General features: G+C 38.5%; 1 protein-coding gene across 4 annotated transcripts in view; it reads left to right on the plus strand.

Moving 5' to 3' along the window:
• The window catches only part of LOC122809006 (membrane-associated guanylate kinase, WW and PDZ domain-containing protein 3-like), a 1,354,602-nt gene that overhangs the window by 889,184 nt on the left and 452,675 nt on the right, over positions 1 to 12,743 (plus strand). The gene's annotated exons all lie outside the window — the stretch shown is intronic.

A 12,743-nucleotide genomic window follows, 5' to 3' on the forward strand; every position in this document is an offset into this window, starting at 1 on the left:
TTGTAACAGAATACAAACAAGATGGTACTGTACGAGTCAAGAGAATAATGCTTCTAACAGAATACAAACAAGACGGTACTGTACGAGTCAAGAGTGTAATGTTTGTAACAGAATACAAACAAGACAGTACTGTACGAGTCAAGAGTGTAATGTTTGTAACAGAATACAAACAAGACGGTACTGTACAAGTCACAAGTGTAATGTTTGAAACAGAATACTAACAAGACTACTGTACGAGTCAAGAGTGTAATGTTTGTAACAGAATACAAACAAGATGGTACTGTATGAGTCAAGAATATAATGTTTGTAACAGAATACAAATAAGAAAGTACTGTACGAGTCAAGAGTGTAATGTTTGTAACAGAATACAAACAAGACGGTACTGTATGAGTCAAGAGTGTAATGTTTGTAACAGAATACAAACAAGACAGTACAAGTGTAATATTTGTAACAGAATGCAAACAAGACAGTACTGTACGAGTCAAGAGTGTAATGTTTGAAACAGAATACTAACAAGACTTCTGTACGAGTCAAGCGAGTAATGTTTGTAACAGAATACAAACAAGATGGTACTGTATGAGTCAAGAGTGTAATGTTTGTAACAGAATACAAACAAGACGGTACTGTATGAGTCAAGAGTGTAATGTTTGTAACAGAATACAAACAAGATGGTACTGTATGAGTCAAGAGTGTAATGTTTGTAACAGAATACAAACAAGACAGTACTGTACAAGTCAAGAGTGCAATATTTGTAACAGAATACAAACAAGACAGTACTGTATGAGTCAAGAGTGCAATGTTTGTAACAGCTGTAAGCATTTGGTACTAACAACTGCCTTTTCATTGGTTCATAGGTTGGTACTAAGCTATCGGCCCTAGGACCTATACAAGCCTAGCCATAACAATTCCCTGGCTATTTCCTCCAACAATATTTACTTCCCTGGACTCCTGTCTAGCAGGGCCACTAACGTGATCCTTGGGGCAAATTTCCTATCTCCCATCCAATCGTCAAGGTTCTTTTTGAAGATGGCCAAAGAGACGCTCTGCTTGACATGTATGGGCAGTGTATTCCAGAATCTGGGGAGTCTCTGGGTCAGGAACCTATCCCTCCAGCATGTTTTGTGCATTGTGATGACAAGGTTTAGATCCCTGGATCGTGTGGATCTGATGGATTTTTATGTTCTAGCAGGGATGAACCAGATGCCGTATGTAAAACTCCAGCATTATGTTAGAAGAAAAAGTCTTAATAGTAGCAAAAGTAGTTTGGTGTGGTTTAATTACATTACCTGTTTCATGATTGTGGGTGTGTAGGTAAGTGTTAAATGCTGCCTGAGGTTAAGAAATAGTGGGAACACTGTCACTGTGTATTTTATGTCTTATTCCATATATTCTAAAACCATCTTGATTACAGTGTACTCTAACTGCTTTGTGTACAGTGTATTTTACATGCTGGCTTGGAACCTCTGCCTAATATCTGAAATACATACAGAAACCTAAGATGCCACCACAACCAAAAAATCACCAGGGAGCCACAGGATATGCCAAACCAAATGTTGTAATTTTCCCATATCCTGCACATGGCTTGTGCTCCCTAGTTTTTGGTTTTTCTACTCACAATAATGTAAAGTGCTCATTTATATATGTACTGATAGCAGATTCAAAGAGACACATGGGAAAATCTATCAATAATAATCAGAAATTGGACTAAGTAGATTCTCCGCTTTACCCATGTGTCATGCTTGAAGAGTCAGGATGCAGTCCTGACCATGTCATGTAATAATAAACGAATGAGGCATACTCCCAGAATCAAGATCACCCATGTGCCAGCTACCTCCCTTTAGCTCCTTGAAATTTGTTTAGTTATTTATTTTTGTAACAAGGTCATCCAACCATGTCAGGCCCACTTGCAGCAGAATTTATCAGAAGGAGCCTTCCTTAAGCTGGAAAAATGCCTACCATATGCATAGTTTTGTAAATACCTTGCATAACAGGACAAGAGTACAATAAAGGATTTCCACACTTGGTCCACTGGCACAAGTATAATTTTCATCAGGAATGTTGGCAGCCCATGTTCAATTAGTAAAGCAGGTAAAAGAGGGATGTCGACAGGGTGGAGGTAAGACCAATCAGTTCTGAACGTCTGTTCTTCTACACTTTCTGGCAGACTACATGATTATTACCTGCCTTGCAAAGGAACTCAGTAAAGGTTACAGGCTCCAGCACATGTGAAAATAAATGGAAAAAAGTGAAAGAAATGCACATGGTACATCAGCAGTAAGTGTGTGTATGTGTGTGTGTGTGTGTGTGTGTGTGTGTGTGTGTTTGTGTGTGGCATAACATAAGAAAATGAAACACATGAATGTCATTGCATGGTGTGTCTGTCTGTCTGTCTGTCTGTGTCTGAGTGCATGTCACAAAGGTGGCTGAGGATAGAAAGATCTAAGGGGAGAATTATCCCTTGCCAAAAGGATGATGCTGAACCATGTCATACCCATGTCTTCACTGCCTTGCTCTGGATACAGAAAAGTGGCTCTAGTACATGGAAGATGGTGGGCACTGGTGATGGTAGAGAGGGGTGGGAAATAGAAACAAATGTGAAAACAAAACGTAGAGCATTGCTCTATAGGAGGAAGCTGATGTTTAAAAGCCTATGACTGTTTCATTTGATAATCTTTGTATACCATGAAAGGACCTCTTTTATTGGCAATAACAGTTGACTTGTTGTTAGTGGTTGCCAGCTCTGTAGGCATATAGCTGGGGGTAAGCTAGTGTGGAAGAGTAAAAGGGGGAGGTATGAAAAAAGCTTCTGATGCACTTTTGCCAGTTACAGTTGGAGCTTGTTATAATTATTTTATTTTATTTTATTTATTCATTGGCATTCATTTACAGGGAAAGTCTGACTGTGCAGTAAATACCCATTTTCAGCAGACACCTAGAGAGAAAACCTCCAGAGAGTTAAATAACATCAAATAAAATACTAGTACTAATGTAATTAAAATAGCATATATACATACAGTTTGAGAGTGGAATGCATAGGATACAGTCAAGCATTAGGAGACACCAGTGATGTAAAAATAAAAAGAAACAAAAAATGATGATTAAATATGACAATCCGTATATACAAAAGTATTAGAAATATAGTCTACTATGCTAGGAAATAAAAATAAAAAGATGCAAGTCCACCCTAAGAGTGGGAAGAGGGCAGGTGTTGAAAGGTATAGCAGCATGATGAGAAGTTAGGTTAGTAAAAATGTAATGTTGTGAATCGTAGAGGTGAAGTGCGTAGACATAGCCATGAGTTACTGTATATGATGTGCTTTTAAACAGAAGGATGATGTAGATGTTTTCCTGGTATTGAGTGTTCACTACAGAGCAGCTTAGTTTTTGACAGAAAAACTAAACAGATCTTCAGGCTAGCATGATTTTTTGTTGGAGTCACAGGATGTCCTGAATTTGTGTCATTCAGCACTACTATGGACTGATGCCTTTTTGAGCCTAATAATTATTTCATTCTTACATCCAAAAGCCGTTAGGGAAGAGGCGATGGATCTACCTTTACTTTGCAAAAGTGACATCATATGGCAGTGTGTAAAACATAAAGAGCATAAAATATTGTTCTCTGTTATTAACAGATCTGTTTGCTTCACAGGAGGATTCCATGTTGATGATTCACTCTTTTCAAGGGTAAACAGAGATGTTTAAAACTTTGGTGACCTTGACATGAACAAACCAGCTCACAGAAAATAAGTTGCACATTGTTCTTTGTAGTATATTGCCTGGTACGATCACTGAAGAAAACACCAATGTTGATTATTAATCACTGTTGCAATAACCCAAGCTGTATGGGACACATCCTGCCAAGGATGAAACATCCATCCAACTTTTAAAACTTTGTGGCACATTCCATGGTCCATATGTCCACTGGGACTTGAAAGCAGACCAGTATAAATGTAGATGTGTGGGCACCAAAGACTTGCTCTACACAGAGTTTGGAGTTTGGCAAGGAAATGTTATGTCTCTAAATGGAAAATATTTTCCTTATAGTGCCAGAAAAGGAAACAGGACTCTTATTGACAGGTCACTTCTAATATTCTCGCTTACTTGTGTGTGATGCTTAAAACACATCCATCACCCATCATTTCCTGCTGCTGCTGGATTCACCACTTTCTTCTCATTTTGAGGTCAGGCAAGTTTTGAAAAGCACCCTGCACATCAGACCAACGGAGAACCATCTCCTTCTTGGAATCTAACGTATGTCCTGCAAAGCTTATTGTATCTCCTTTTGAGCCTGCTTTATTTTTATCTTTCATATTCCTTTACATGGAAAACTGTGTTGCTGGTAGCTTTGACGTCTGCTAAAAGGGTATCAGAGCTGCAAGCATTGATGGCGATCCCACCCTTTCTCATTTTTCATAAGCATAGGGTTACTGCTCCAGCTAAACCTTCCTTTATGCCTGAGGTTGTTAAAGAGATCTCTTTGAGCCAGACAATCAGCTTGCTTACCTTTTTTCCTTTTCTTCAGAATAAAGGAGAGAGAATCTTGTATTTGTTAGCTGTACATGGAGCACTCAGATTTTATTTAGGTAAAATGAAATTTATCAGAAGATGTGACCAACTATTCATATCTTTCTAGGACAATAAATTGGGTTCTTTTGTTTCTAAACAAAATATTTCTAACTAGATTTCTAAGGCTATTCCACTAGAGCTGCAGCTTTTTCTTGGTCTTTTTCAATGGTATGGATTCTAAAGCTATCCCTGAAACAGCAACTTGGTCTGCCATTCTCACTTTCTCAAAACACTACAACACTGATTGTTTTCTCTAGAATTCTCCGGGATGAGAGTTGGGTTTACAAGGTCCATCCTTCAAGGTCTTTTGGACCATAACTCAGCTCAGTCTTCCTCCTCCCTTTCTTTTCAGACAATTTTGGGAATCTCCCATCTGGTAGCAATACTGCCACAGTGATCCAAGGAAGGATACAGCTGCGTAAGAATTTATCATAACACTAGATCATTGTCCCGGTGTTGCATTCCATACTCTTTCCCTCTTTTCCTTTTGTTAGCCAGAAGTGGATTCTTATTTTTCTTCCTCTCCTTTGACTTGTACATAAGTATGTAGTTGCCTTGGGTCTGTATCACATTGTCGAGCTTACTATTTATTGAATACCTCTTCATCGAATGCACTTTGTTGAAACCCCGTTTTGTTGAATGGTCATTTTAGTGAATATTTTCCCAGGGAGAAAAACTGACAGTCCAACTACTGATCATCACAAAAAAGCACAAAATTTAAAACCCACCTAGGTGGGGGTATTCACCCCGACGTCCCCTACACCCCCTAAATAAATATACCAACTCCGAGATCGCACTACAGTGGGGAAAAGGGCAAATTCCCAATCATGGCCCTCTCCTTTTTTTCCCTGGGAAAATATTCGCTCCTTAGGCATCTAGTTCTACTTGCTTGACACTCATTCTCCAGTATGGTCTATTCATCCACATACCTCTCAACCTCTTAGTAGCAAGAAACCTGGACAAAGCCATCAATAATGGGGGGACAAAGGCCCAAAATTAGGGACAATTTTTAAATATTGCTTTTACAAACTTACAAAGTTGATAGAATAACAGGTTTTGTGTTATTTTGAATTTTCTGAAGGGTATGAAATCTAAAACTCAAATGTCTGCCATTATTTTCTGACTTTATGCCTCAATGATTTGCCAGAAAACCACAATTTTATAAGAAACAGACAAAAAATATATTGCTGTTAAGCAACTGTTTTTGATAACACTAGAGCACAAAACCTTTTAGCACAACAACTCAGGCAACAGAAAGTAGAAGGGTCTGTCGCCAAACATAGGGACCTTATAAGGGTCTATATCAGAACATCGAAGTTTTAAAACTTCGAATGTTCTAATATCGACCCATTTTCAGTGAACACTAAAAATAGCGAAGCTGCAGAACACCGAATTCTTTCCTAGGGAAAGAATTCGATTGGCCAGTTCTGTGGCTTCACTATTTTCAGTGATGTGGTGGAAAGTTACGGGTTGGGTTTAGGTAAGTGTGCGATTGTGTGGACGTTAGGGTTAGGGCACAGGTTAGGTGAGTTAGGGTTAGGGCGCAGATTAGGTGAGTTAGGGTTAGGGCGCAGGTTAGGTGAGTTATGGTTAGGGGCGGGTTAAGTGAGTTAGGGTTAGGGCGCGGGTTAGGTGAGTATGTGATAGTGATGGACCTTAGGGTTAGGGTTTGGGTTAAGGAAAGTGGATAGATAGTAGTGTATGTGCAGTTTAGTGTAGGGTTAGTTGTAGGATTTTAAGTGTGTGTGTGTGTGTGTGTGTGTGTGTGTGTGTGTGTGTGTGTGGATTGATGTTTTTTAGGTGTGCTTGTGTTGTGTATATGTGTTTCGGAATAGCAAATTTTTTCCTTGGGGAAAAAAATTAGCTGTTCTGAATGTTCGATATTATGTGGTTTAGATATTTTAGGTTCGATGAAATAGCGTTCGCTATTTTCATCTTTCGATAGCGTGATATAAATACGCCTATAACAAGGAACCTAACAACAGATCCTGTAGAGGTGTTAGAAGTAATTCAGAAATTCTATAGAGTGTCTGTAAAGCAGAAAAATATGAAAATTAAGAAAAGATACAAATAGAAATTTTTATGGCAGAATTAAATATGCCAAGGTTAGAGGTAGATGAGGCTCAATTACTAATGGTTAGGATAGGAGGAGGTGAGATAAAATTTGTGATGTATAACAAATCCACAGGAATGTCCCCAGGAATAGATGGTATTCCTGTAGAAGTTTGGAAGCTAGGAGGGAAAAAATTATAAAGATCTGGAAGGATTTGCTTAACAGTATCTTAAGAGGAAGAGAAGTACCACCGTCCTGGAAGAAAGCAGTGGTAGCTGTAATACCTAAAGAGGGTAGAGATCCATCAGATCCAGCTTCATGCAGGCCCATTTCAATACTAAACCATGATTATAAAGTGTTCATGTCTATAATGGCTAAAAGAATGGCAAAGGTGATGCGAAAACTGATAGATATGGATCAGTGTGGCTTTGTGAAGGAGAGGCAAACTTTTGACAACATTAACAGAAGATTGATGATCCAGAAGTAAGCAGAATGTAAGAAAATACCATTGTTGCAGAGAAAGCATTTGACAGAATAAGGTGGACTTTATGAGCAGGGCAATGGAAGCATTTGCATTTCCTGAAACAATTGTAAGGTTAATTAGGATGATATATGAAGAATCAGAGGCAAAAGTTAAGGTGGGTGGGGACCTCTCTGATAATTTCTGCTTGAGCAGAGGAACCAGACAGGGGTGTCCTCTTTCCCTTTTATTATTTCCATTATATTTGGATCCATTGGTAAAGAAAATAAGGGACTTAGAAATTCAAGGATATAATTGGTATGGTAGTCAAGAAAAGCTGGCTTTATTTGCAGATGATATTATTTTATGCCTGACAAAACCAGAAAAAGACATTACAGTATCGTGGAACATTTTGAGACAGTTTCATATCTTTTCGGATACAAAATTAATGAAGCTAAAACAAAGGCAGTGGCAGTAAGTTATGTACCCACACATGAACTGGTTCAGAAATACCTATATTGATGGGGTCATGATAAAATGAAATATTTAGAAGCATGGATTAAAAATGATTCTAATGTGGCAGCTAAGGATATGGGGGAAGAGACTAAACAAAAGATAATATGAAAAAAACTGAGAAAATGGAAGCTTTGTTATATAGATAGTAATATACAAACAGTTAAAATGTTTTTAGCCCCTTTAGACTTATACATAGGTCAGGCATATTGTTATCAGCCAAAGGAGAAATTGTGAGTAGCAGTTAATAAGGAGCTGAAGGACTTTATCTGGGAGGGGATGAAGACAAGAGTTAAGTGGAATAAGCTAATTCTTCCAGTAGAACAGGTTGGATTGGGATTACCCAATTTGAAGGGGTATTTCAGAGCTACACAGTTAAGACTCCTATACATAGCACAAGCAGAAAACTATAATTCGAAGTGGAAAGGAATGATGATGGAACAGGGGGGAAGCTCAAGAAACAAGGAGAGACTGGGATTTTGGATGCAGGCCTTTAAGGAGAATAACAGCAATCATGCCGAATATTATATCCATAAAGTAGCAGAAAGTAGTCTGAGAACTAAACCAACATGGGAATGGAGAAAGGAGATTCTGGTGATAGGGATGACTGCAATTAGGGATATGGACAATAGGCGGGGGGGGGCTGGAATTTATTGGAAAAAACTGACAAAGGAACCAAGGTACTGGGAGCAAATAAGCAGAGAGGGAAAGATGATAGCATGGGAAGACGCCAAGAATTTATTTGGACTATAGGTTAGAGATGCCTTCTCTGTCAGGGTTTGATATCAGAATTTAGGCAAAGAGAAAGAAAAAGGGGGGTTCTAAATGAAAGACCAGCACTGGTAGAGTTTTTAATAGAATATAGAACAGAGGCTGCCATTAAAAAAGGAATAATTAGTAGACCATATAAAATATTGCATGATAACTATAAGAATAAATCAGAGGAGCTTAGAAAAGATTGGGAAGAGAGATTGGATAAGCAATTTACAAAAAAATTAGGAGCATATATATGTCTCCAAAATATGCAACAAAATCAAGAAGATTTAGGATTTTTGCCTGGAAATGGTTACATAGATATTTTTCTACCCCAAGTAGACTCCAGAGAATTTTTCCTCAGGCAGACAGCAAATGTTGGACATGTGAAGGTGAAGAAAGAGTTAATTGGGGACATATTTTCTGGGAGTGCGGTGAGTTGGCAGACTTTAAAGACTCCCTGCAGGCATAGCCAGCCTTAGGTGTAGACCAACTAGGTGGCCACCTAGGGTGACACTTTGGCAGGGGTGCATTTCTAGTAATATATTGGTGTAGGTATGCCAGGATGGGGCACCAAGTGGTGTGTGGGTAGGTGCTGTGGAGCCCTTTTGCCTAGGCCACCAATTGACCAAACGCCGGTCCTGTTTGCGGGATGCACTGTTGGAGATGCTGGGTGAGTAGATTAGTCTGATGAGGGAGATGATTTTTCTGAGCTATGATACAGAATCAGTATTGCCTAGATATAGTAAGGCCTTGCTGTGTCTAATAATGGTGAGTGCCAAAAAAGCAATTACTAGAAAATGGAAATCAAAATCTAAACCAAATATACTGGAAGTAGTGAATATAGTAACAGACATAAAACAAGTGGAACTGAGATCGTTAGAAAGGGGTAGGAGCAAACTACATACGAAAAAATAGGAATTGTGGCAACAATACATACAAGGGAGGAATGAAGTTTAAAAGGCGGCAGGACTTAAATGAGCTATGTAATGGTTGAGTGAGGAAAAAATCGGTAGATTATAAGTGCTGTATAATGTTTGCAACTGGCAATGTGTCAGTATAGTTTGTGATGTAAAATACTTGCAACTAGGATTGTGTTGGTGTGGTTTGTTTTCATTTATATAAATGTATGATGGCCTATGTAATAAGTGATGGTTTAATATAGATGTTTCTTTAAAAAAAAGAATCAGACAAAAAATATGAGGCTAAAATCTGGACATTCTGTAAAAATCTGGACCATTGAGAGGCATGTATCCAGTATGTTATCATTTCCTTATCTCCGCCTTATAGTATTTATTTATTTATTTTCATTTTGTAGCCTTCAGTTTAGCATACTGTTTTATATTTTTGTAACAGCTTTCCTTTGTACTCCCTATTCATGTATTTCAAGACCTTAGTCTTTCCTTATATTGTAGTCTCTCACTGGATTCCCCACCAGCTTAATATGATTTTTTGGACACAATGGCTACGTGTCCACCATATTGTACTTGTAATCTCACCAGTATGTTGCATAGAGAGCAGCCTGTTGGGATTCACATCAGAGTTGTACATTCATTCAACCCTGAGTCAGGTCTTATATATTATTCAGAGTTCCTCATTTTGGGATGATAATGAGTTCAGAAAATATTTTCTTTACCTAATTAAGATTGAAGCCTCTGCCCTGACCATGAAAAGTGCTTTTTTTTTTTTATTTGAAATTCCTGTCAGAAAGTTGCATCATGCCATACCTTTTTGGGTTAACTTCCAGTGGATATACTCTTGACAAACTTATTGTCCTTTATATGTACTCCTGAAACAAGAAGACCTGTACTCCTGGAAGGAGAAGGTCTGTTTATTCTCTATAACTCACACCTTTGTGTCGGCTACAAACAAGTATGTCCTGCCCAAGTAGTGGTGGTGGTTTTTGCCTACTGTAGGAGAAATTTGGCTTTGCCAAATACAGTTAGTGAATATAATGTTCCACTGAGCACATATCTTTAAAATTTACACTTTCTGAATCTGATGATGTGATCTACTAAATATGTAGTCACTGACTACAAGTTAGGCATATTTTGTGAGCAACTATATGCTTACCAAACAGAAACAAGCATCATTTTTAATTTGATTTTTATTTCTTAAATGCACAGACAGCACTAGCATATATTTTCTAATCAGCTAATAGTTTCCTTTGCCCTGTTGAGCAGAAGCTCAGATTAATCTATTGGGTAAATTACGATTTAAGTACAGAACTGTTTATCTGCCACATTACAGTGCATGCAGTTTTTTGTCTGTTACCAGACTTTGGCTATTCATCCTTTTCCAGCACCCATTGACACATTCAGTCATTCATTGTGCCTGGCATCAGCACCCCACTTCTTCCCATGGGGGATGACTTTTTCTACATTGGAGTATTGTATCAGTAGCCCATCCTTTGTCAAGCTTTCTTGGTAGCCCACTGACCCATTCATTACCGTATCCTGACTGATGTTGCACCCCACATCACACATTCTGTTCATGGTTCTGAGTGCAGAGCACCTCATCAATAACTCTTCTCTTTGCTGGACAGTGGAGAGAAGTCTGTGCTGGTAGTTTCTCATCCATAACTGGCTCAGTCTTTGTTTTATGGATTTATCAGGTGATGTGAATTGCCAGTTACATCACAGACACACAACAGTAAGCTTTCAGCTGGCACACTGTGTGCTGTTTAGATGGATACTATCCCCAATGCCTTGTTCTTCATGGACCATCTCTTTTGACCACTGCCTGGTTCACTCCCAGACAGTGGGCTCGTACCCAACTGCCTTTTTGCCATCAGCCATTAACTCCTCTCACCACCATTCACCCAGTCATCTCCTCTGACAATCAGAGGTGCAACTAAAATATGGGTTATTTAGTTTGTGGTAGACACTGTTTTCCTGTGCTAGAAAGATGTCCAGGCACACTATTATAACCTAGGATACTTAAACCAATGTGAAGTATTGGTAAATGCTGTTAACATTCCTCTTAACTTCTTAGTGCAAGTATCAGGGACAAAGCCAAAAATAAGGGGAGGACAAAGGCCCAAAAATAGGTACCAATTTTAAAAAAGGTTTTGCTTTAGCGTGCATTTTCTGAAGAATATGAAGTGTGAAAACCAAAGGCCTGTGATTATTTGGCAGCTACAGTCCTCAGTGATTTGCAAGTAAACCTCACATTTTTTTTAAGAAAAGACCAAAAATGTAAAGAAAAAACCCTGGACATTCTGCAAAATTATGGACAGCTGATATGGTATGGTTGTCAATAATGCATTCATAGTCCTCAGTGAATGGTTTAGAATGGAGCAATGCATGCTTTTAGGCAATGTAATGACACAATTGGATTTGTGCTGGAACCTTTCTAATCACATTCTGCTTTTCCCTTCAGTATGTCTAGATAACTGATGACAGACTAAAATGGGACTTGCACTTACAACAGGCTATCAAAAAACCCACCAAAAACTTGGACTACTTTATAGGAACAAACAATTCCTCACTACTACCACTAAACGCACTCTTGTGCAGGCATTTCTCTTACCTTGTCTTCTGTACTCTTCCCCCATCCTTACCAATATCCAAACTACCTCAATGCAGAAACTGGAACAAACATACAACAAAATTGCCAAATTTATTCTAAACAAACCACTCTCTTCACATCACTGCCTCTCACTAAACAATCTTCAGTGGCTGGAATTTCCGTACCTTCTCCTACAATCACAACTCCACACTACCTATTCTATACTCAACAACCTCTCTGCCTGCCCTGCTCTCACCTCCCATGTTACTCTCTACTCTCCCCCCCAGCCTCTCCGGAGTGCTGATCAATATCTTCTCTCAATTTATAAACCCAAAATTAATATTGGCAAACTACTTTACAAACACTCTGTCTCACTAAATTGGAACAAACTCCCTCTCCATATTAGATCCAACCTTTCCTATCCCTGTTTTAAAAGGGAGCTTAAATCCCACCTACTAAACTTGAAATTATGCCGTTGCCTTGACCACATGTAGTCTTAGTCTGACCTACTGTATAACCTGTTGCATCTCCTTTCTTTCTCTGTTAGTAACTTCTGCTCAACTAACTTCCTAAACCCTCAGCTCTACTGCTATAGTCCTCTCCTTTCTCTCCCCCTCCCTTTCTCCACACTGTTTATCCCCCCCACTTCCTATCAATGTCTGTATATTGTCCTTCTTTTGAATAATGAGTAATCTTTTTGTTTTTACTATTGTGTCTAGTAAATTTTAGACCACTGCTCTCAGTGCAACCCTTAATGTTCATAATTTTTTTCTTTTGTTTTTCTCTTTATAATTAATTTCGTATTTGCATTGTTATTTTTAATAGTTTTTGTCCTGTATGTTTATCTTTGATTATGTTTGCTGGGGCTTTTTCCCCTTGGGTCTCCAC

This window comes from Protopterus annectens, chromosome 8.part0 (assembly GCF_019279795.1).
Source record: "Protopterus annectens isolate FY-2018-M chromosome 8.part0, PAN1.0, whole genome shotgun sequence".
In the NCBI taxonomy this organism is placed as follows: Eukaryota; Metazoa; Chordata; order Ceratodontiformes; family Protopteridae; genus Protopterus; species Protopterus annectens.